Source organism: Peromyscus maniculatus, chromosome 17 (genome assembly GCF_049852395.1).
Source record: "Peromyscus maniculatus bairdii isolate BWxNUB_F1_BW_parent chromosome 17, HU_Pman_BW_mat_3.1, whole genome shotgun sequence".
Taxonomy (NCBI): domain Eukaryota; kingdom Metazoa; phylum Chordata; class Mammalia; order Rodentia; family Cricetidae; genus Peromyscus; species Peromyscus maniculatus.
Genome location: NC_134868.1, coordinates 27,220,285 through 27,241,178, shown reverse-complemented (window position 1 = coordinate 27,241,178; position 20,894 = coordinate 27,220,285). Strand labels below are relative to the sequence as shown.

Genomic DNA, 20,894 nt, shown 5'->3' with positions numbered 1-20,894 from the left:
AAGATATACCTGGTTGAATCTGTCAAAGTGGAACTCCCATGATATAAAAGAAGTCGTTTTTTGTTTTTTTTTTTAATTGTTTTTTGCACTGCTGGGAATCAAACTCAAGGCCTTGCCCTCTCTAGCAAGCACTCTTCCACTGACCTACATCTCTGTTTCCGGACATGTTTTTAAGGGTGCATATAAAATAGTGGGTTTCATTATGGCATTTCATTCATACATATTGTTGTACTTTGCTCATTCATGTTCACCCCCTCTTACCTAATCGTTCCTCCTCCCTCCCCCGCCCCCAGTTCTCATAATCCCTCATCTGCTTTCATGTATGTAGTTAAATCCAGATGCTGCGTATGAGAGAAAGCGTGTGATATCTTTCTCGCTGTTGGTAACTTTTGCTGTGAAAGAACTTGAGATCTAATATAGCCTTAGAGAGTAGCAATCTAAGAAAAAGTTACAGTGGATGTGTGTGGTGGTATTGTGTTCCCCAAAATATTGTGTACCTTAATAAACTTATCTAGGGTCAGAGAACAGAAAAACCACTAGTTAGGCAGTGATAGCACACACCTTTAATCCTAGCATTCCAGAGATAGAAATCCCTCTGGATCTCTGTGAGTTCAAGGCCACATTGGAAAAAGCCAAGCATGGTGACACATGCCTTTAATCCCAGAAAGCCAGCCTTTAATCCTAGGGAGTGGTGGTAGAAAACAGAAAGATATATAAGGCGTGAGGACCAGAAACTAGATGATTTTGGCTGGTTAAGCATTTGGCTGGTTAAGCATTCAGGCTTTTAAGCAGCAGTTCAGCTGAGAGCCATTGGGATGAGGACACAGAAGCTTCCAGTCTGAGGAAACAAGACCAGCTGAGGAACTGGCAAGGTGAGATAGTTGTGGCTTGTTCTGTCTCTCTGATCTACCAGCATTGACCTCAATAACTGGCCTCAGGTTTGATTTTATTAATAAGAACTTTTAAGTTTCATGCTACAGATGTGTTCAAAATCTACTTAGAATTGCACCGAGGGCTGTTTACTATCACAATCCTCAGAGCTACAGAATGTCATGGAAGCTTCCGTACATCTAAGACAGGACAGGGAGGTAGGCAGAGGCTCAGTGTTTCTTGATCCAGCTCCACCACCTAGACTGTGTTCTCCAACCGTGGTTCCCCAGTGAAACTCTGTGGACCAATGGTTAAGTAGCATTAGATGACACACCTGTGTGCACCCCTCTCCCCCACCCCAATTCAGGGTTCAAAGTGACCTTTCGAAGCTATGCTTTGTTTTGTTTTAACTGAATTTAGAGCATCAGATTGGTAGTGTCCTTCCATGGGGGGAAAAAGATCAGAGGGGAACTTTATGAAGTACAAAGATGAAATGGAAAAATAAACACGTTTTTAAAACATGATTTGGTAGAGGAAATGTTTTCTTTACCGGGACACTAGAGAATCTGCCAAGTGTTATTAAACAAGGAAGTCCAAGGTTCCATTGCAGGATCTCAATAAATATTTGTTGATTTACTGGTTGGTGTGCTAATTCAAGAGGAGAAGGAATTCAGTCTCTGTTTTAAAGTCAGAAATTTTAACTACTCATTCAGGACAAAAACATGCTTTGTGTCAAGCTAGGCAACCTTACCATCTATTCCCTTATTCAAACACACACCAAAAGAGATCTGATGTAGCTTTTGGCAACCAACCATGGAAGTCTCAGACTAGGCTCCCTTTAGGCAAATATTGTTGATTACTCTTAGCTACAGAGAAATACCATCTAATCTATGCACTGAGCTCAAAGATAGCCGGTTTAAGTCCCAGAAAGGTCAGGAACTTCAGGCACAAAGCTTTACCCCTGGAGAGTGGCTTTGTTCCCTACCCCCTGGTCCTTAGACTCAACCCCAAAGAACGGCTGTGCCAGAGCTTTCAAAACAGAGCGGCTCTGAGATCCTTTCAAAAGCGCAGCAATCAGAACTATTGATTCTGAAATTGAGCAATTTCCAGTGGTATCCTTGAATTGGCGTATTATAGTAATTAGGATACATCTTCTCTTCAACATATCTCAAATTGCTTTCCATTCGAGCGTATTCAAAATGTATTTTTATTCAACATATTCAAAACAAAATGTTCATCCTTCAAAAACTATTCCTCAGTTAGCAGCTCACCCTGTCAGTGCTTCCTACTTTTACTCTGAAGATTTGGAGATCATTTGAATGACGGCTTGAAATTCCATGCTAATTTGAATTATGATTATTTTAAAGAATGCTTTTTTTTTTAAGTAGTAAGAAAGCATCTCTAAAAGAACAGCATTAGAAATAGTGGAACTTCCTGCAAATTGGCATGATGTCTCCAGAGTGGCATGGCAGAGCCAAGTTGACCACTTAGTCCCTTGTCCTGTGACTGTCCCCACAGTGTGGTGACGAGCTGCTCGGGCTTAGGGAGTGAAACATATCATGAGCCAGGGGCAGAGAATTTCATGAGTGGTTTTGGTAGAGGGTTGTTAAAAAAATTATTGCTCTTAATAATTTATCATCTTTCTAATCCTGTGACAGAAGTGGCTAAGCCTTTATAAATCAGTCATTCTGGAAATGTCCTATGCATGACTATGTAATGATTGGGAAGTGTCAATCAAGGAAGGCCAGTACTGCTCATCATCCATCTACAGTGCGGTTGACTTGGGAGAGAAACTCATGCTAAGAAAGGATGGTGCAGGGGGCCTGGGAAGATGGTTTGTTGGTTAAGAGCATTAGTTGTTCTTGCAGAAGATCTTAATCCAGTTCCCAGCACCCACATAGTGATTTATAACCACCAGAAACTCCCGTTTCAGGAGACCAAGGCCTACTTCTTACTTCTGTGGGCACCGGGCAACATAGAACACATGCATACACAGGTGTAGACAAAACACTCATACCGGGAGGAGGGAGGAGGGGGGGGATCTGTGGTTGGTATGTAAAATGAATAGAAAAATTCTTCATTAAAAAAACACTCATGCCGGGCGGTGGTGGCGCACGCCTTTAATCCCAGCACTCGGGAGGCAGAGCCAGGTAGATCTCTGTGAGTTCGAGGCCAGCCTGAGCTACCAAGTGAGCTCTAGGAAAGGCGCAAAGCTACACAGAGAAACACTGTCTCGAAAAACCAAAAAAAAAAAAAAATCAAAAAAAAAAAACCACTCATATGCATTAAATAAACTTAAAAAAACAAAACAAACAGAAAGGATAGTTCGGGGCTGGCAAAATGGCTCAGTAGGTAAAGGTGTCTGCCACAAAGCCTGATAACCTGAGTTCAATCCCCAGGACCCACAAGATGGAAAGAAAGAACCAATTGCCCCCCATACTTGATAGATAGGTAGGTAGGTAGGTAGGTAGATAGATGATAGATAGATAGATAGATAGATAGATAGATAGATAGATAGATAGATAGATGATAGATAGAAAGAAAATTTAAAAAGATAGTACAAAGACATTTTTTTAAAGCACCACTAACAAAAAAAAGCTACTTGGAGTATAGATATATGCAGCCAAGAGCCCATCTCCTCCTTGTCCCAAGAGGCTATGTATAGGAAGATTAAGGGTTAATAGACTTTCAAGTGCGATAGTTCTTCAAGAATGCAGTTACCTTTGAAACATTTTCATATGGCGATAATGTGCATCCCTTCCCAGACTGTAATCAGTTCAGGGGGAAAAGGAAACCATCTGTTATTTTTATATCCCATGCCCAGTGGCCTAAAAATAATAACTGTGAGTTCTGCTAGAAGTGTATAGTTTACAGTGTGTGCTGTCTTTGTTCACCCCCACAATTAGGCACATGTGAATTTTCTTGTATCCCTTTTGTGTAGACGAGGAGCAAGAGGGGCGGAGAGCATCACTGATTTGTTCACGTCACTCAACAGCGAGTGGCGGGAAGGAAAACTGTCTGATCCGCGAACGTGAGCTGGCAGGCGGCCAAACGGTCTGCCGGCGTGGGCTTTGGTTCCACTTTAGAGTATCTAGTCTGACTCCTTCTTGTCTGTATTGACATGCTCTGACATTGTGGGGCATGGGAACCTCTCTCTTTCTCCTGTATAGTCTATGGCTGTGGTCTCCTACCCATTTTCCTGGGGCATCACATAGTTGAGGCCACATTTAAGTTTGGGATTGGTTGTTGGTCTAATGCACTAGTGTTCAATATAGTACTATAGTGTGCAAATATTTCCCGTAGAGATGGTGTGGTGGTTTGAAAGAAAATGGCCCACAAAGGGAGTGGCACTAATAGGAGGTGTGGTCTTGCTGGAGTAGGTGTGGCCTTATGGGAGGAAATATGTCACTATGGGGGTGGGCTTTGAGGTCTCCTATGCTCAAGCTACTCCCAGTGTCTCAGCCCACTTCCTGTTGCCTGCAAGATGTAAGACTCTCAGCTACTTCTCCAGCATGTCTGCCTGCATGCTGCCATGTCCCACCATGATGATAATGGACTGAACCTCTTTACTGTAAGTGAGCCACCCAATGAAACGCTCTGTAAGAGTTGCCATGGTTACGGTGTCTCTTCACAGCGATGGAAACCCAACTAAGACAGATGGAGAGCAGAATGGGTCACAGCCATGTCAAGGCAGAACCACTAAAGTCACACAGTCTCCATATGAGCCGGAGAACACATCAGAGACTGTATTCTGTTTCCATCAAAACAAATCCTAGGCTCTTGAAGAAGTCCTTTAACCTCATCAAACTTTAACTTCCTCATTTGAAAAAAATAAGAATAATACTCACTCCGTCTGAATCTTACAACTAGTGTGCCTGACAGAATGTGTTCTTTCTGGTGAATGTCACACTATTGCAAGACACGCACCAGGACCTACCAAGTGCCTGAGAAGGGAAGCCTGCTCTCACCATTCCCAGCCCCTCCCTAGGGAACATGTGCAGGACTTCCCATTTGTTGATTTTTAAAAGTAAACTTAGCTTTTGAAACCCGGAGAGCCGAGGCTGAACATGAAACGTCAGTCAAAGTGTCTGAAATACATACTTATGAGAAAACGTACTTTGTTAGTTTTGCATGTGTGTGTGTGGTACAGGTAGGTGCACAAGTTCATGTATGTGTGTGTATGTGTGGGTACATGTGTGGGAGGCCAGAGGTCAATATTTGGTGTTGTATTTGTTACTTCTCTGCTGCTGGGATAAAAACACCATGAACAAAAGACATTTGTGGAAGAGAGGGTTTATCTTGACTTACAGTTTCGGAGGGATGAGAGTCTATCATGGTGGGTGGGCACGGCAGCAAGCCGAAGGCATGGTGGCTGCCTCAAGAAGCTGAGAGACCAGGTCTCCGCCACAAGCAGGAAGCAGAGAGAGCAAACCGGAAATAGGGCGAGGTTATATCATCTCTGGTGGGACAGACTTCCTCCAGCAAGGCTGTACCCCCTAAGCTCCCCCAAATGCTTCCACCAACTGGGAATGAAGTTCAAATATGCAGCCCTATGGGGGGCATTTCTCGTTCAAACACCCTTCTTCACCAGCCCGCCATCTTGTTTGTTGGGGTAGGGTCTCTCATCAAAACTGGAGTCCATTGATTCAGCTAGACTGACTAGCCAGTGAGCTTCAGAAATCCTCCAGTCTCCCTCTCCCCAATGCTGGGACTAGAGGCACATGCCATCAATGCCATCATGCCTGTTTTTTTTTTGTTTGTTTGTTTGTTTGTTTTTTAACCAGGCATGGTAAAATGTGGGTGTTGGAGATCTGGAATCAGGTCCTCATCATCGCACAGTAAGCATTTGACCAAATAAACCGTCTCTCTAGCCCCTACTTGGTTAGTTTTTACAGGCAGAAAATTATACCCTTTATTGGTCTGTAAACTAAACTATATATAATCCACGTATAAAGAGGGAAGTCAGTCAAAGAGTTTATTGAGTCAGGTGTGGTGACAGACACCTGAAGTCACAGCACCAAGGAGGCGGGGGCGAGGGGGGGTGCTGGGGTGAATGGAAGCAGACCCCCTGAAAGACGAATGGCTAAACAGTCTGATTAATAAAAAACCTGGAGCCAGATATTGGGGTGAAAACTGAGCGATCAGAGAAGCAGAAAGAAGCCAGCCACATTCTTACTGCTAGTAATCCTCAGTCAAAGAGAGAGCTACTTCCTGTATCCTCAAGCCTATCTACCTTTCTGTGCCCTGACATCTTACTTCCTCTCTCCACCCAGCTACATCACTTCCTGTCTGTCAGTACAGACCTCCAGACCTCTATGGTTAATTAGTGCTAGGATTAAAGGCGTGTGCCACCACTGCCCAGCTCCGTTCCCAGTGTGGCCTTGAACTCACAGAGCCACTGGAAGTATCTTTTTTTTGATGGCCGCCTTGCCCCTTCTAAGCTGTTTTTGGTGTGGTTCTCATGAGAGTTGCTAGTAGGATATCTGTGGGCAATAGTTCCACAGTGCGATTTGCTCTGGGGAATGACGGCTGTAAGTTGTAGTTCGTGATCTGTTAATTCTGACTGCCTGGAGTGCCATGTTGAAAATGAGTCCCAAGAAATACTTGCCTTAAGTGTTTGGTACCCGGCCCGAAGTAGTGGACTCCATTATCAGGAACAGGTTTCTTGTCCCTGGGAAGGTGGCTCATACTACAAAGTGAAAAACTCAGAGTCACCAGGACCAAGGGTTGGCAATGATAAATATGCAGATTCAAGTTTAAGAAATGGAGCTGGAATGCGATGGTCATGACCAAGGTGTGTTCATTGCAGGGTGGTGGCGAAGCCAAACAAGGCAGAGGCCAGAAAAGTTATCAGAATATCTGGTTAGATTTTCAAGGCTCCAGGAGGCCAGACTGGATTGAGTCTGCAGGTTTGGGATGCTGAAGGGAAGGGGGAAGGGGACAGAGGTGAAGGCTGCTGACCAGGCAAACTTGTGCATTGACTTTTAACCCAGTGCTCTTTTCCATTAAATATTTATCTGGTGGACACTCTGCAAAGCTGGAGGCTTTTAACCCTTGTACCTTGTATGAAAGGGAGAATAGTGGGGTAAGGGTCCCGTTGGCTCTCACTATTTGGAAAGAACAGTTGTATTTACCCACATGTGGCAATAGTGCATCAGATAACTGAAGCAAAGGGGAGTTACAGCCCTCTGAGACAGTCTTTAATGGCTGAGCTTAATGCTTTCATAAGCCATGGAAAGTGAACATTATATATATAAAACATAAGCCATTCTTTCAAAAAGGGACAGAGTGAAATGTGCAATACAGTTAGTGAGGCAATTGCTACGTATTCTTAGGAGGCAGAAAAAGGAAGATGAGGACTTCTGTCCAGTGTGGAGTAGAGGAGAAACAATGTTAAAGGCAGGGTCAGACATGGGCTCAATGCCGTGGTTCCAGTAGGAGACACAGTTTTCATGTAACACCTCCAATTATACATCCCTGTGAATCTTCATCGTCGGTTCGACTGGGTTTGGAATTGCCAAGGACATACACAGCTGGCCATATCTTGGAGATACTTCTAAAGAGGTCTTACTGAGCTCCAGTGCTCATCTCCTCTCCCTTCGGCCTGCAGATGTAATGTGACCAGCTGCCTCACAATCCTGCCACCAAGATCTCCTTGCCAAATGGACTCTTCCCTCTTGACCTGAGAGCCAAAATTAATCCTTTCTTCAGACACGTTCTTGTCAGGTGTCCAACCCTAACGATGAGAAAAATGACTCTATAATCCCAAAGGAAGATACGAATTATGTAGAATCACATCCTTTGTATGCACTCTGAAGGAATCGTAGACAATCATCCTCCTACAATTTACGTCCATCATTCCTTCTTTCTTGCTTTGATATTGAGACGTTCTTAGCTGAGCATGTATGCCCTACTTGATCTGACATGTCTCTTAAGCGCGTGGTGCCTGACCCTTCTGTTAATAACTCACTTTTATGATTTAGAACTGAATGTTATCTAGAGGCTCATACATTAAAGGCATATTATCCAATGGTGCTGCTGGGATCTAGGGAAATCTCTAGGAAATGGGACTTAGTGAAAGGCCTTTAGTTTGCTGGAAGCAGAGTAGGTGGATCCTGGCCCTTCTTCTTCCTGCCTCTCATTCCCTAGCGATGCGGTCAATGGTTTTGTTCCACTGTGCCCTGCAGCAGCAGTGACGCAGGAGCATTAAGGCCAGCAGACCACTGACCTCCAATACTATGAACCAAAATAAAGCTTTGTTCTTTATAAGTTAATTATCTTAGGTATTTCACTGTAGTAACTGAAAGCCAACTAACACATTCCTTTTGTGTCTGCCCTCACATTCATTCTCTCAGAGCAGAACAGAGAAGCTAGCTGTTTCCTCACTGGCCAAAAACAAAATTATTGGGACCAAACCATTTCAAACGGCATACTTTTCTCCATAGAACACAGCATATTTCAGAGCTGTCTGGGATCTCTTTGTAGAAGAAAATGAACATGCTGTTAAGAATGATGTTGAGCCAGGTGGTGGTGGTGCACGCCTTTAATCCCAGCACTTGGAAGGCAGAGGGAGAGGCAGGCAGATTTCTGAGTTCAAGGCTAGCCTGGTCTACAGAGTGAGTTTTAGGACATCCAGGGCTACACATAGAAGCCCTGTCTTGAAAAACAAACAAACAAACAAACAAACAGAAAAGATGGTAAGTTCATTCATAGCTGGCTGAATGACTATTTCTTTAGAGTTGATGGCTATCTGTTACTTAGAAGGAAAATAGCAGGTCTTTGTTCTCTGACATGGATAGAGATTTAACTCAAGAACAGGTGTGAAGTGGAGATAGTGTGTTGATCAGATGTTACGGTTTGAACCGCTAAGCTCATGAGTTTGAACCCTTGGTCTTCAGGTAGGAGTGCTGTTTGGGGAGGCTGTGGAATCTTCAGGAGGGGTTAACCTGAGGAAGTGGGTTCCTGGGGAGCTAGCCTTGAGGGTTATACCCCGAAGCCACCTCTACTAGACTCCCTGCTTTCTTTCTGCTGTTGAGATGTAACAACTATGCAACAAGCCACTATGCCTTCCCTGCCGTGGTGGACTCACACTCCCCACAATGGCGGGCCCGTTTAAATCTTTGAAGGTGCTTCTGTTGGGTGTTCTAATCACAGCAATGAGAAAGCGACTAATATATCAGACACACACATATGGAAAGGTTAAGTAAAACCAAATAAGAGATGCCAACTGAATGAATGATAAACAAAAAGCAAAAGAGTGCCCATGTAACCGTAATAACAAACTTCACCCCTAGCCGTGTATTAGACACCACGGAGAACAGGTTTAAAAGTAGTAATACCTTCGCAGTTAGTTAAACTTTTGGGAGGAATGAAAACAAAGCCGGAAACAGTAAGATGGAGGGACACCGTGACTAAGCCTTCTTTAGATATTATGCTTCAGCATGGGGCCAATTTATGTGACAACCACGTCAGATTGAGTTAAATGCAAACAAAGCGAGGCTCCAAAGTGGTGGACACTTGCTATTACTAAGTCTATAGAAACAAACGTACATGTAAAAACCAGTGCGACAGAGAGAGTCAAAGAAGAGTGTGTGCCAGGATGTCCCCAGCCATCTACCTCTGCAAACCAAGCTCTGCTTTGGACATCGATGCATGGGGAAGCAAGCCTTCAACCCATGTGCCTTTGGGGGGGAACACATTGAGATCTGAATGGCAATAACGTATTCGGTAAGAAGGTCTTCTATGCCTTGTGGTTGGTTAATTACTTCATGGGTATATTCATTCATTTAACAAGTATTTATTGAGTTGATTGTATGCTCCAACAAGGCTGTAATAGGTGAACCTTAGAAGGTTCTTTCTGTTCAGTTGAAGAAGAATGTAATTAGATTCTGATTAGCCAAAGAATATTTTTTAACATCTACCCTGGACAGGCACAGACTTACAAGATCTAGTCTAAGGTGCACATAGGATTCCCATCCTATGATATTAAGGACCTCAGCAGCAGTCACAGGAATTGTTGAGAAATACAGAGCGTCTAGATTCCATTCTAGACGACTCGGGTCATGGGTAAGGGGGCCTTGAACAAAGGATCGAGGAAGGAAAAGAGGGAAAGGCCAGGAGAGAGGGCTAAACACTGGGTGCAAGCAACCGAGAAGGCCCCAAAGCACCCACTCTTAAATCGGAATGGATGCAAACCGACAATGTAAAGGCTGGGATACTGGCCACACTTTCTCACAGAATATCCTTCTGTCTGTCTGCCTTCTCCAAGTCTATCCTGTTCTGCCTCCACTGACTCGTTACTTCACCTCCACTGAGGACAATGAATTCTTGTTGTAGTTCTTGCTTGGTTAGAGGGTCAGTATTTTCTTTCCTTTTGCTTTTTAGATAGCAGTTCACCAAGATGTCTCCTTGATAGATACACACACAGATGCGAACACACACACACACACACACACACACACACACACACACACACACACACTCAAGAGCATATGTATTCAAGCAACAAGGACTGAAGTAAGTATTGATCCCATGGTTAATGAGGCCATTAGCTCAAGACCAAATCTTAAATGGGGTTCACATGGGATCCCCAGAGCTCCGTTGTGACTCTCCCATAGGAACCCTTGGCCCTAATTGCCTCCGGGGCATACCAGTCATCCAACCCTGTGGACTACATCTCTCAAGCTGAACTCACTTATGAGTACCAAGGATATTGTCTTCAGGAATTGACCAAGGCCGGTAAAGCAAGGAGCCCATACCATGCTGAAACTAGTACAGTGGAGCATATAAATCCCAGAATGCCCTGGGAAGACGGCATTTATTCCCTGGATTTCTATGTCTAGTCCTGTGCTAGCTAAGATAGATAAATAGATAGATACATGTATATAAATACATAATATGAATATAAGTACATATTATGTACGGTTACAGAAACCTTGAGTGTGTTTATTGTAGAAACGAGCAGGATAAGAATGATTGAAATTAAGTGGCTTGTCCAGCATAGTCAAGCAGGTAATAGAGTTAAAATTCAAGCCAAAATGAACTTTAGAGCAAAGTGCATGCTACTGTTGGGATGAATTGGCCCACACCAGCCCTGCATTTGAACAATATATTGGTCTTAAGGGAACCCCATAGCAAAACTGATGAACGAGTAGGTTGTAACCTAACCAAAGAGTAACTGTTATAGCTAAGTAAGTGAGCCTCAGCCAGTCACAGCAGCTAACCCCTCAGCTAACCCTAGACAAATTATGCCCCAATTAGACAAACATCAGACAGCACCCATCAGGTAATATCTGCTTGTCCTTTCTTGTCTCTCTGGTTATTAAAATAGATCCTCACAGCATGCGTGTATATGACAGGGTAGGATAGAATGAGGGTAGGGGTGAGGTAAACTGTATTTTCAGCTGGATTGGTTCTAGAATCCATTTCTTGCTCAAATAAACTTGTTTCGTTAAACTGGGCATAGTTTTTCTTTTTCACAGTGTTTATATGACACAATTCAGTCTCCTTCTTAGAAATAGACTAATGATTAACGGGGCTCAGGAGGGTAGAGCGGGAAGCCAGAGAAGAATCAAAGGCCAACGGTGCATTAGATCAAAGTCAAGAGTCCAACACTGCCAGTCCTCACCGGGCCCTTCCCTCCTCCTCTCTCCCTGCCTGTTTCTTTACCAGTCTGGGAGAGGTGAGACCCCAGAGAGACGGAGGAGACTTGAACTAGGTCTGATGATATGCCCCGAGGACACAGTTCTGTCGGTGAAATACAGGAGCCAGAACTGCCCATTCTCCTCCAGTAGGAGTTCCTACTGAATGGGAAGTAGGCGTTTGGTGCAGAGCGCTTACATCTTCATCACAGCAGATACTCAGACCAGACTGTTCAATAACAGTCGCTGCTGCAGATCGGGAGAGCAAAAAGAAGGCACCAGACACCCAGACAGAGTCCACAACTGAAGTTAAAAGTGTTGTTCGAATCTAAGATGGTCTTACACTAAAAAGCCCGGAGTCAGATATCAGGGTGAAAGCTGAAAGATCAGAGAAGCAGAACACCCAGCCGCTAGTTCTTACCTCTATGAAATCCTCAGCCTAAAGAGAGTGCATTCCTGTTTCCTCATGCCTTATATACCTTTCTGCCCAGACATCACTTCCTGGTATTAAGTGTGTGCATGCTTCCCAGTACTGGGATTAAAGGCGTGTGCCACCACACCTGGCTCTGTTTCCAGTGTGGCCTTGAACTCATGGAGATCCAGATGGATCTCTGCCTCACTAGTGATAGGATTAAGGTTCTGTGCCACCACTGTCTGACCTCTATGGCTAATCTAGTGGCTGGCTCTGTCCTCTGTTCCTCAGACAAGTTTATAGGGTACAGAATATATCACCACACAAAGGAGTACTGTGTGCATGAAGGAGGCTGAGAAAGGGGTCTGAGAAGCCCCGAGGCTCCCACCAAACCTCAGCTTCTGCGATGCCTGGCTCAGAGTCTGCAGAATGAACACACAAAGCCAGTGGGTGCTTTTGACTTTAGATAGGATGCAGGAAGTTGAGATGGCATTTCAGGGAAGAGGGACATGTCAGTGCAGCCCTATAAGCAGGAGTGAGCGGGTAGAGGGAGGGAAAATGCCGTGGTTTGCACTGGGAAGGGAAGGCATAATCCTGGGTGGTTGGGTGGGCCTGACAAATACAGACCTTGAAGGCCTAATGCACACCATATGTTCTATTTCCGTGTGTGTGTGGGGGGTGTCTCATGAGCCTCTCACACTTGTCCCAAACTGAGACTTGAATCCCATTTTCTTATATCTAGATTGATGATAACTATCGCTCTACATGCTCAGACTCAAAAAAAAAAAAAAAATCATAGAATTAGTCTTGACTTTCCGGCCCCCCTCCCAAACCACACTGAGTCCACTGGGAAGAATTACCCATATATAAGTGATGGTTCCAGATTCTAGAATGAAAGCCCTTCTACCCACTCCACTCATCCCCCTGGTTCAGGCCCTCGTCACATCCTACTTAGGTCACCATTATGGTCCCCAGATGACTGCCTGCTTCTAGTCTATGGCAGAGGCATAAATTTGAGCCAGACTGAATCACTCCCCATTCTAAGGCCTTCACTGGGGCCGGGGGGGGGGGGGGTCGGATCTATCTAAATGAAAGGCCAACCTCCCTCCAGTCTCCTCTGCCTCTTCGATTCTCTGTTCTCTTCTGCTTCCTCTCCTCCCGGCCTCTCCCCCATGGCTCCTCCCCGTCTAACCTTATTCATCCCCTCGTTACCATGAGCCACGCTGTAACTCCACAGCCTTTGTAGTCTCTGTCCTTCTGTCTGGAATGCACTTCCCCCGGATACTGCTTTAGTTTCCTTAGACCTGTGTCTTTAACATCGCCTCCACCGTCTGAGTGTTGCTTCTCACTTAACCCTCAATGCATCGCTGTTTCTCCTGGCATTGGCCCTTTCTTGCTTATTTTTCTTCATCACGTTAACGATGTTCATCTAACATCATTGTGTGTTTAATTTACGCCTGTCTCTTGCAACTCGAATATAAACTCCATTGAGTATATTTGTCCATAACTGTAATAAAAATCTCTGATACTGTAGCCTTTTCATAGTTCATAGTGACACACATTTAAGGACAAGGTGTTGGCATCATTTTGCTCTGCTATAGACCTCATGGGACTAACATCAGAATGATGGGAGCCTATGTGAGAAGGAGAGATCACAGGATGAGACAAGAAACTGGGAGAGCATGCTACTTTAACATCTGTGGGAATGCTTCAAGACACAGCAAACTCCAGCCATGCCCCACCTCTTAAAGGTCCCACCACATCCTAACTGATCCCCCCGCATTAGGCACCACATTTCCGACCCATTGGCCTTTAGATGACACAGTTAAACCATATGCAAACCAGAACAACAAAGATCAGAACTTGTGTCTGTTTTATTGATTGCCTTAGAACAAGGCCTACCATATTTAACAACATATTTATGAATGAACGAGTGAATGAATGAATGAGTGGGTAGATGACGGAAATGTGAACAAGGAGAATGTTGAAAGTAGTCATAAGAACTGCAACAATAATAATACTTCCAGTTTTTGAAAAAGGACCTCACTAAGTAGCCCTGGCTGTGTAGATCTCACGGGGAATCTGCCTCTACCTCCTGATTGCTGGGATTAAAGGTATGGACCACAACACTTGGCTCAATAATAACACTTTTAAGTTTAAGCTTTTCTCTGTTTATTTGTTCATACCCTATCTGAGCGCAGAAAGACTCCCCTCAGCTGTCTGTCTGTCTTTGCCTGGGTGTCTCCATCAGGTGGTAGTTCTGCAGTTTAACTGACCAGGGACATGCTTTCCATGGTGTCTTGGGTTTGAACTGTGTACAACCCCAAAAAGATAAGAAGTCATAGTCTCTAGGACCCTTGAATGTGACTTTATGTGAAAATAGGCCCTTTATGGAGATAGTCAAGCTGAAAGTGGGTCACTAAGATAGGCCCTTCTCCAATGGCTGATGTCCTTATAAAAAGGGAACATTTAGAGCCAGAGCCAGACACAGTTCAGAGGGAAGTCAAGGCAAAGACGCACATAGAGAAGTTGGGCATGCGAACAAAGATGGAGGCAGAGATTGGACGGATGGTACCACAGCCAAGGAATTCCTGGAGGTACTAGAAGCTGGAAGAGGCAAAGAACACGTTCTCCCTCGGAGTTCTCAGAAGAAACCACCCCACCAGCGGGTGACCTATGCCAGCCTCCAAGAGAGGGAGACATTCTGTTGGCCAAGACCACAGTTCACAGCGCTGTTTCAGCAGCCCCAGGGACCTAGCACAGGTGGAAGACTCAGCCTGACCAGGTGGGCACCCCGCCTTGGGTAGAAAATAGAAAAGCTCAGACTTCATCTTGCCTAGGGGCTGACAGATGGGATGTGGAGATGAACGGGCTAGATATGGTAAGTTGTGAGCCTGGTAAGGAAGCACAGAAGAGCAGTGTGGAGCCTGAGTGGGCACAGCACAGCAACGTTTGGGCATGGCCGTAGCCTCGTCCTTGCCACAAGCAAGTCACTGTCCTATCTAGGTCCTTAGGTTGTCACCAGCAAAATGAATTTGTTTTCTTTCTTCTGTTTTACAAAAGCTTTGTGTCTGTATGAGTGCATGCCATGGGCATACAGGCACCCCGCTGAGGCCAGAAGAGTTTGTCAGATGGAGCTAGAATGACAGGCAGTTGTGAGTTGTCTGGGAACTCAGCTCTGATCCTCTGGAAGAGCAGCAAGTGCTCTTAACCACTGAGCCATTTCTCCAGACCCCCAAATAAATTTCTAGAACAGTGGTTCTCCACCTGTGGATCACCACCCCTTTGGGGTTCAATGACCTTCTCACAGGAGTTGCCTAAGACCATCAGCAAAGACTGATATTTACATTATGATTCAAAACAGTAGCAAAATTACAGTTATGAAATAGCAATGAAAATAATTTTGTGGTTTGGGGCCACCACAACATGAGGAACTGTATTAAAGGGTCCCAGCATTAGGAAGGTTGAGAACCACTGTTCTGATTAGGAAGATTGAAAACCACTGTTATAAAGCATCTCTGGTCTGCAGCTGCAGCTGGCCCTCCATGCTCCATGGTCCTTTGATGTAGCAGGATTCTTAAAAGTTCTTATTAATAAAATCAAACCCGAGGCCAGTTATTGGGGTCCATGCTGGTAGATCAGAGAGACAGAACAAACCACAGCTATCTCACCTTGCCAATTCCTCAGCTGGTCCTGTTTCCTCAGACTGGAAGCTTCTGTGTCCTCATCCCAATGAATCTCAGCTGAACTTGTTGCTCCAAAGCCTGAAAGCTTTACCAGCCGAATGCTTAACCAGCCAAATCTTCTAGTTTCTGGTCCTCACGCCTTATATATCTTTTTGCTTTCTACCACCACTCCTTGGGATTAAAGGCTGGCTTTCTGGGATTAAAGGCGTGTGTCACCATGCTTGGCTATTTCCAGTGTGGCCTTTAACTCACAGAGATCCAGAGGGATTTCTATCTCTGGAATGCTAGGATTAAAGGTGTGAGTGCCACCATTTTCTAGCCTTTGTATTTAGTGGCTGTCTGTTCTCTGACCCCAGATAAATTTATTAGAGTACACAATATTTTGGGGAACACAATACCACCACACTTTGACATCTTGAAAGATCTGGGCATCAGCCAAAGGCCAGAGGTGAATACACTGAATACAATAGTGATTGGGAAAACATTTTTGAAATTGCTACTGATCTACTAAGCCCAATTCAACAATTTTAAAACCTAACATGTATCCCTCCACTGGCTTCTCCTTGGCACTCATTCCTAGCTTGGGTGGCACTATTGGCAAAAATGAATGATGAGAAGAGTTTGTGCTTGAGTGTGTACTAGGTCCAAAGTGGTTACAGCTAAATTCAGCCTTCTGAGATCTTTCAAGTTCAATTCACAAGCAGACATGGAGGGGGAAAAAAAAAATCACAAAAAGGAGAGTCTAAATGAAGATAATTTTTGGTCTGTTAGAAAATAGATTTGTACAGAAAGGCCCAAAAATAATGCATAATTGGCAAGCTTATTGTCAATTCTGCCACTTTAGTCCCAGCAGAATTATATGTCAGTTAGATAAACTGCTATAAATAATTATCGGCTGTGCAAAAATTAGATGCAGACAGAGAAGCAAGTGTCCTGCGGGATCTGAAACTCTGAAACATGCAGACTTGGAAACCACTCATCGCCTCCATGTCTGCCCTACGGTGACCCCAAGACGTGGTTGTGGAGGGGTGGGGTGGTGCCAAAGGCTAAAAAACGTCCAACCCGAGACACAGTGGTGCCTAAGTCAGAAATGGGCCTTGGAGGATATGCGTGAGACACCTGTTCCACTCAAGAAGTCAAAGTATGGACAAATAAAAAGGCCGTTTTTAAAAATTCGCTCAACACAGCCTGATGAGAACCGACCATTTCCCCGCAGTAGACTCGGAAGCTACAGGATGCACATGGTCACCGCTGTTCTGAGCTTCTACATTCAGCCCGAATCCTGAAAACGGTGGAGGAAAGAGCGAACCGTTACCTCTGAGAGAGTAACCAGAACTTAATGAAAGAACTCTTTGAAGCGGTGAAATGGAGAGCCGCCGCACCATGGGGAGCCAAGGCCAAGCAAAGCACCAGGGATAGCGCCTGGGAAAGTCTCAAGATGGAAAAATGAAGTATCCAGAGAAAAATATGGAGGAAGAGCATAAATAAGACAGAGTTAAGGATCCAGAAGGACCGCAGACAATGGCCTGGCGAGCACTCTGCTTCACTGACGTTCTGTGAAGCTGGGGGTGCGCGTTACTTTCCCTAAGGTCTTACAGCCTCTTAGAAAGTCAACTCTGGACGATCCTACGTCGCCACGTTCATCATCGCTCCACCTCCCTAACCCTCTTTAATTTATTCCTCTTCCTGTTCAACTGAAAATGTGTTTAATTCGGAGTCTTCCCCCTCCCCTTTTCCTCCCCCACCTCCCTCCCTCTCCCCGCCTCTTTCTGTGTTTCAGCAAGGTCTCAGACAGTCCACACTGGTCTTGAGTTCACTCTGTAGCCCAAGGCGGCTTCCTACGTCTGAGCCTCCTGCCTTAGCCTCTGAAATTCTGGGACTACAGATGTGAGCCACGACACCAAGACTTCTCTTTTCTTGAATAATAATTTTTTAAAATGTTGCTTTTCTTAAAATGCAAGATTTCTGTGCTTGACGGGAATCTTGCTGTTTAAAGGGTTGCAGGGGAAGATTTTTAGCACTTAACTTTTTTTCTTGACATGTCATGCTGTTTGTAGAAACGGTCCTCATCATTTTTTTTTTCTTTTGTAGCCATATGACACCCACGATGCCCATGACCGTGCCTTTTGACCCAGTCAGTTGTGGACGGCAAAGCAGTTGGACTATTTCCAGTTGTGGTCACGAACGGTGCCAGCGGCGTTGCGTGTGTGGAAGTGTGCTTATAGGAAAATGGAAAACACTCAGAAGTAGTGGTGCTTGGCCAAAAGACAGACGCTTCTGTGATCGGGATGGACTTGGCCAAATTTCCTTCAGTTCAGGTTTCGACAAGTGTAATTCTAAAATGAGATTTGAGGGATCATGTTTTCCTATAGCCATGTTCTTGAATGTCCCACAGGCTACGTGACTTCGTCCCAAATTAGAAACTGTCACCCAGCAGGGAACATTCTTGGCTTATCTGATTCTCAGAACCAGCCCTGGCTCCCTAGAGTTGCCAGAGCAGGCTAATACAGTTACCGTTTATTCAACAGAATCACAACCATGTACCTTAAAAACAAACAAACAAAAACCTCATACATACGTGATCATTAACACTAAGAACTTACATGTTCTGTCTTTCCTCACTGCTGAATCGTTCTCTGTTGAATTTCCCAACAATCCAGTGGCTACCGAGCAGGGATGCTTCCCACTTTTGTTATTATGCTGAAGACTGAACCTAGGGCCCTGTACTTGAGAGGCAGGCATCTACCGCGGATTCTACCTCGAAGCTGTTACTCCCAGCTAGCGAGGAGGCTGCACTAGCCAAGGTTTGCATAAGATTATTCGCACTATGAAGATCCCTCTGTCAAAATACACGCTGGGATGTGCGGGAAGTAGAGGGATGGCACCAGGGACATGCTGTCTTTGTGATCTCATTTTTCAAACCCTTCCAGCTAATGAGGCAGGAGGAGTTAATTGTCCACATCCGGTAGTGAAAGTGGTCTTGCTAGAATAAAGGAAATGAGCCCATAGGAAAATAAACGTTAGGCAGTGTTGTTGAGTTAATGGATGAAGGCTTTCTCTAAGGGAGGTGCTTGGCTCACTGGCGTCTGAATCGTTGAGACACGTGGGTTCTTAGACGGCACTTGATAAGTAAGGACTTATTCCAGTTCTCGACCAGTCTCTGTCACGGTGCTTGGTCTGTTTGGCATAATTATTGACAAAAGCGAAGCCATGTACTGTGCCACGCAGATCAGTGCTCTGTAGGAAAAAAATTAGCTTCTCTTGCTTTGATTCCCAGAAAATCTTCCTCCCTTCTTTCCTTTCTTTCCTTCTTCCCTTCTTTCCTTTTTTCCTCCCTCCCTCCCTCCCTTCCTTCCTTCCTTCCTCCTCCCTTCCTTCCTTCCTCCTCCCTCCCTCCCTCCCTCCCTCCCTCCCTCCCTCCCTCCCTCCCTCCCTCCCTTCCTTCCTTCCTTCCTTCCTCCTCCCTCCCTTCCTTCCTTCCTTCCTCCTCTCTTCCTTCCTTCCTCCTCCCTCCCTCCCTCCCTCCCTCCCTCCTCCCTTCCTCCCTCTCTCTCTCCCTCTCTCCCTCTCTCCCTTCTCCCCACCTCCCTGAACTTATTTTCTGGTGACAATTTTTCAAGTGTAGAAAAAGGAGGCAGTAAAAAGTGTGCTAGCCCACATATGTTCCCCACCAGCTTTAGCCGTTATCGCCGCTCCCGGGATGCGGATGTGGCCCAGGGGTAGAACCCTTGCCTAACATGCCCAGGGCCCTGGGTTTGATCCCGAGCACCACAAAAATAATGATACAGTAACTACTACCTCACAACCAAAATTCTTCTCTGATCCCAACTGATACTCCTCCACCTTCTGGAAACCTCGGGCAGACCATTTACAATTTTCAAGTACTAACACATTTCCAGTGCTCCTAGAGTTCTTCCTGCTCTGTGGAGAAGCAGATAAGGGAGGGAGGAGACTGAGGGCTCTATGGGGGTGTGTGTGTGTGGAGCATGTTTTGGAGGAAGGATGGCCTAGCTGGTGTATTACCCTGGGATGTACCAGTGGGGGGGGGTACAATTCAGTCTAAGGTTCTTGTGTGCTTAGCCATAGGTTCTGTCCTGTCTCTTGCAGGGGGTGTCCCTGTTGAGTTGTGTAAGGGACACACAGGAAGGACCTTCCCTGAGACCATGCACTGACCTTGGAAGATGGTAACTTTAATGGGAACCCCTCTGAACATGATAGTTTTGGTACAAATGGGTACTTTGTTACAGTTTGAATATCATCCCAGATTTTTTCTATTCCATCCCAATTCGGCTTCTGAATTTCGCCAGGCTCTTGTCCTGATTCCTCTGCCCTATTCAACACTTAAATTCCAAAAAGCCCCCATCCCTTGACAGTCTTCAATAGCCACCCTGAATTGGAAGATTGTTTCTTTCTTCTTTTAAATGCACATGTGAGCCTGTATGTGAGTGCATGTTAATCTGTGCGTGCATGCATGTGGCATATGGATGCCAGAGGACAAGCTCAGAAGTCATCCTCAAGAATTCACCATAAGACTTGGAGAAACTGAGCTGAAACAGACCTACAAGTCTCCCTGGAGACTAGCTTTCATAGGATTCAAAGGTGCCGTGCAAGCTACCAACGGGGGGAAAAGCGACCTACAGTCCTGCTCAGCTGTGAAGCCTGGGAAGCGCGGCCATGGGTCACCCCCAAGGGTGCAATAGTGGCACTCGCATCTCCAGGGTAACCAACAACTCTCCAACCAGACTTAAGACCAACTCTTAGAATTCCCAGCCACTCCTCCCGGCTACATGACTCGGTGTGCGTTGGCAAGACGCTTATTCATCACATCCTACATAGTCCGTGTACTGTGTGATCACATAATCCATGCGCATGCGTGTTGTAGCTGCATAAGCCCATATGGGCATGTGCAGGGGGAAACCTATGAAAGCAGATTCCACCTATTCCTCCCCTCTCTTCCTGCACAATCATTTCATAGGCCTAAGCACATCTTTCCTATTCCCTTCCCTTAATAAACACTTATAGCGGATTTCATTGTACCTCATGGTTTTTCTTGCACAGTAAAAAGCGCCACTTAATGAATAACATAGCACTGCTTAATAAATAACACCAACTCTATAGAAGGGAATTCACGACCAGTACTGTAAACCTCACCAACTATCCTTGCCCGTCTTAAACCAGTGTGATTTGTAATTGTATTCTAAATACTTATACCCACAGGTAAGGACAGCTCTCACCTCTCAAGAAAGAAGTTTGTTGTTGTTTTGCAGCAGAAGAGAACCATTATAA

The 20,894-nt window shown here is 45.1% G+C and overlaps 1 long non-coding RNA gene across 1 annotated transcript; it reads left to right on the top strand.

The window, feature by feature from the left end:
• The first annotated feature begins 540 nt into the window (after positions 1-540).
• Positions 541-20,634, top strand: LOC121823402 (uncharacterized). The gene is made up of 2 exons (XR_013045307.1): positions 541-872; positions 17,700-20,634. It is a non-coding gene; the product is annotated as an uncharacterized LOC121823402 (long non-coding RNA).
• Positions 20,635-20,894: the final 260 nt, after the last annotated feature.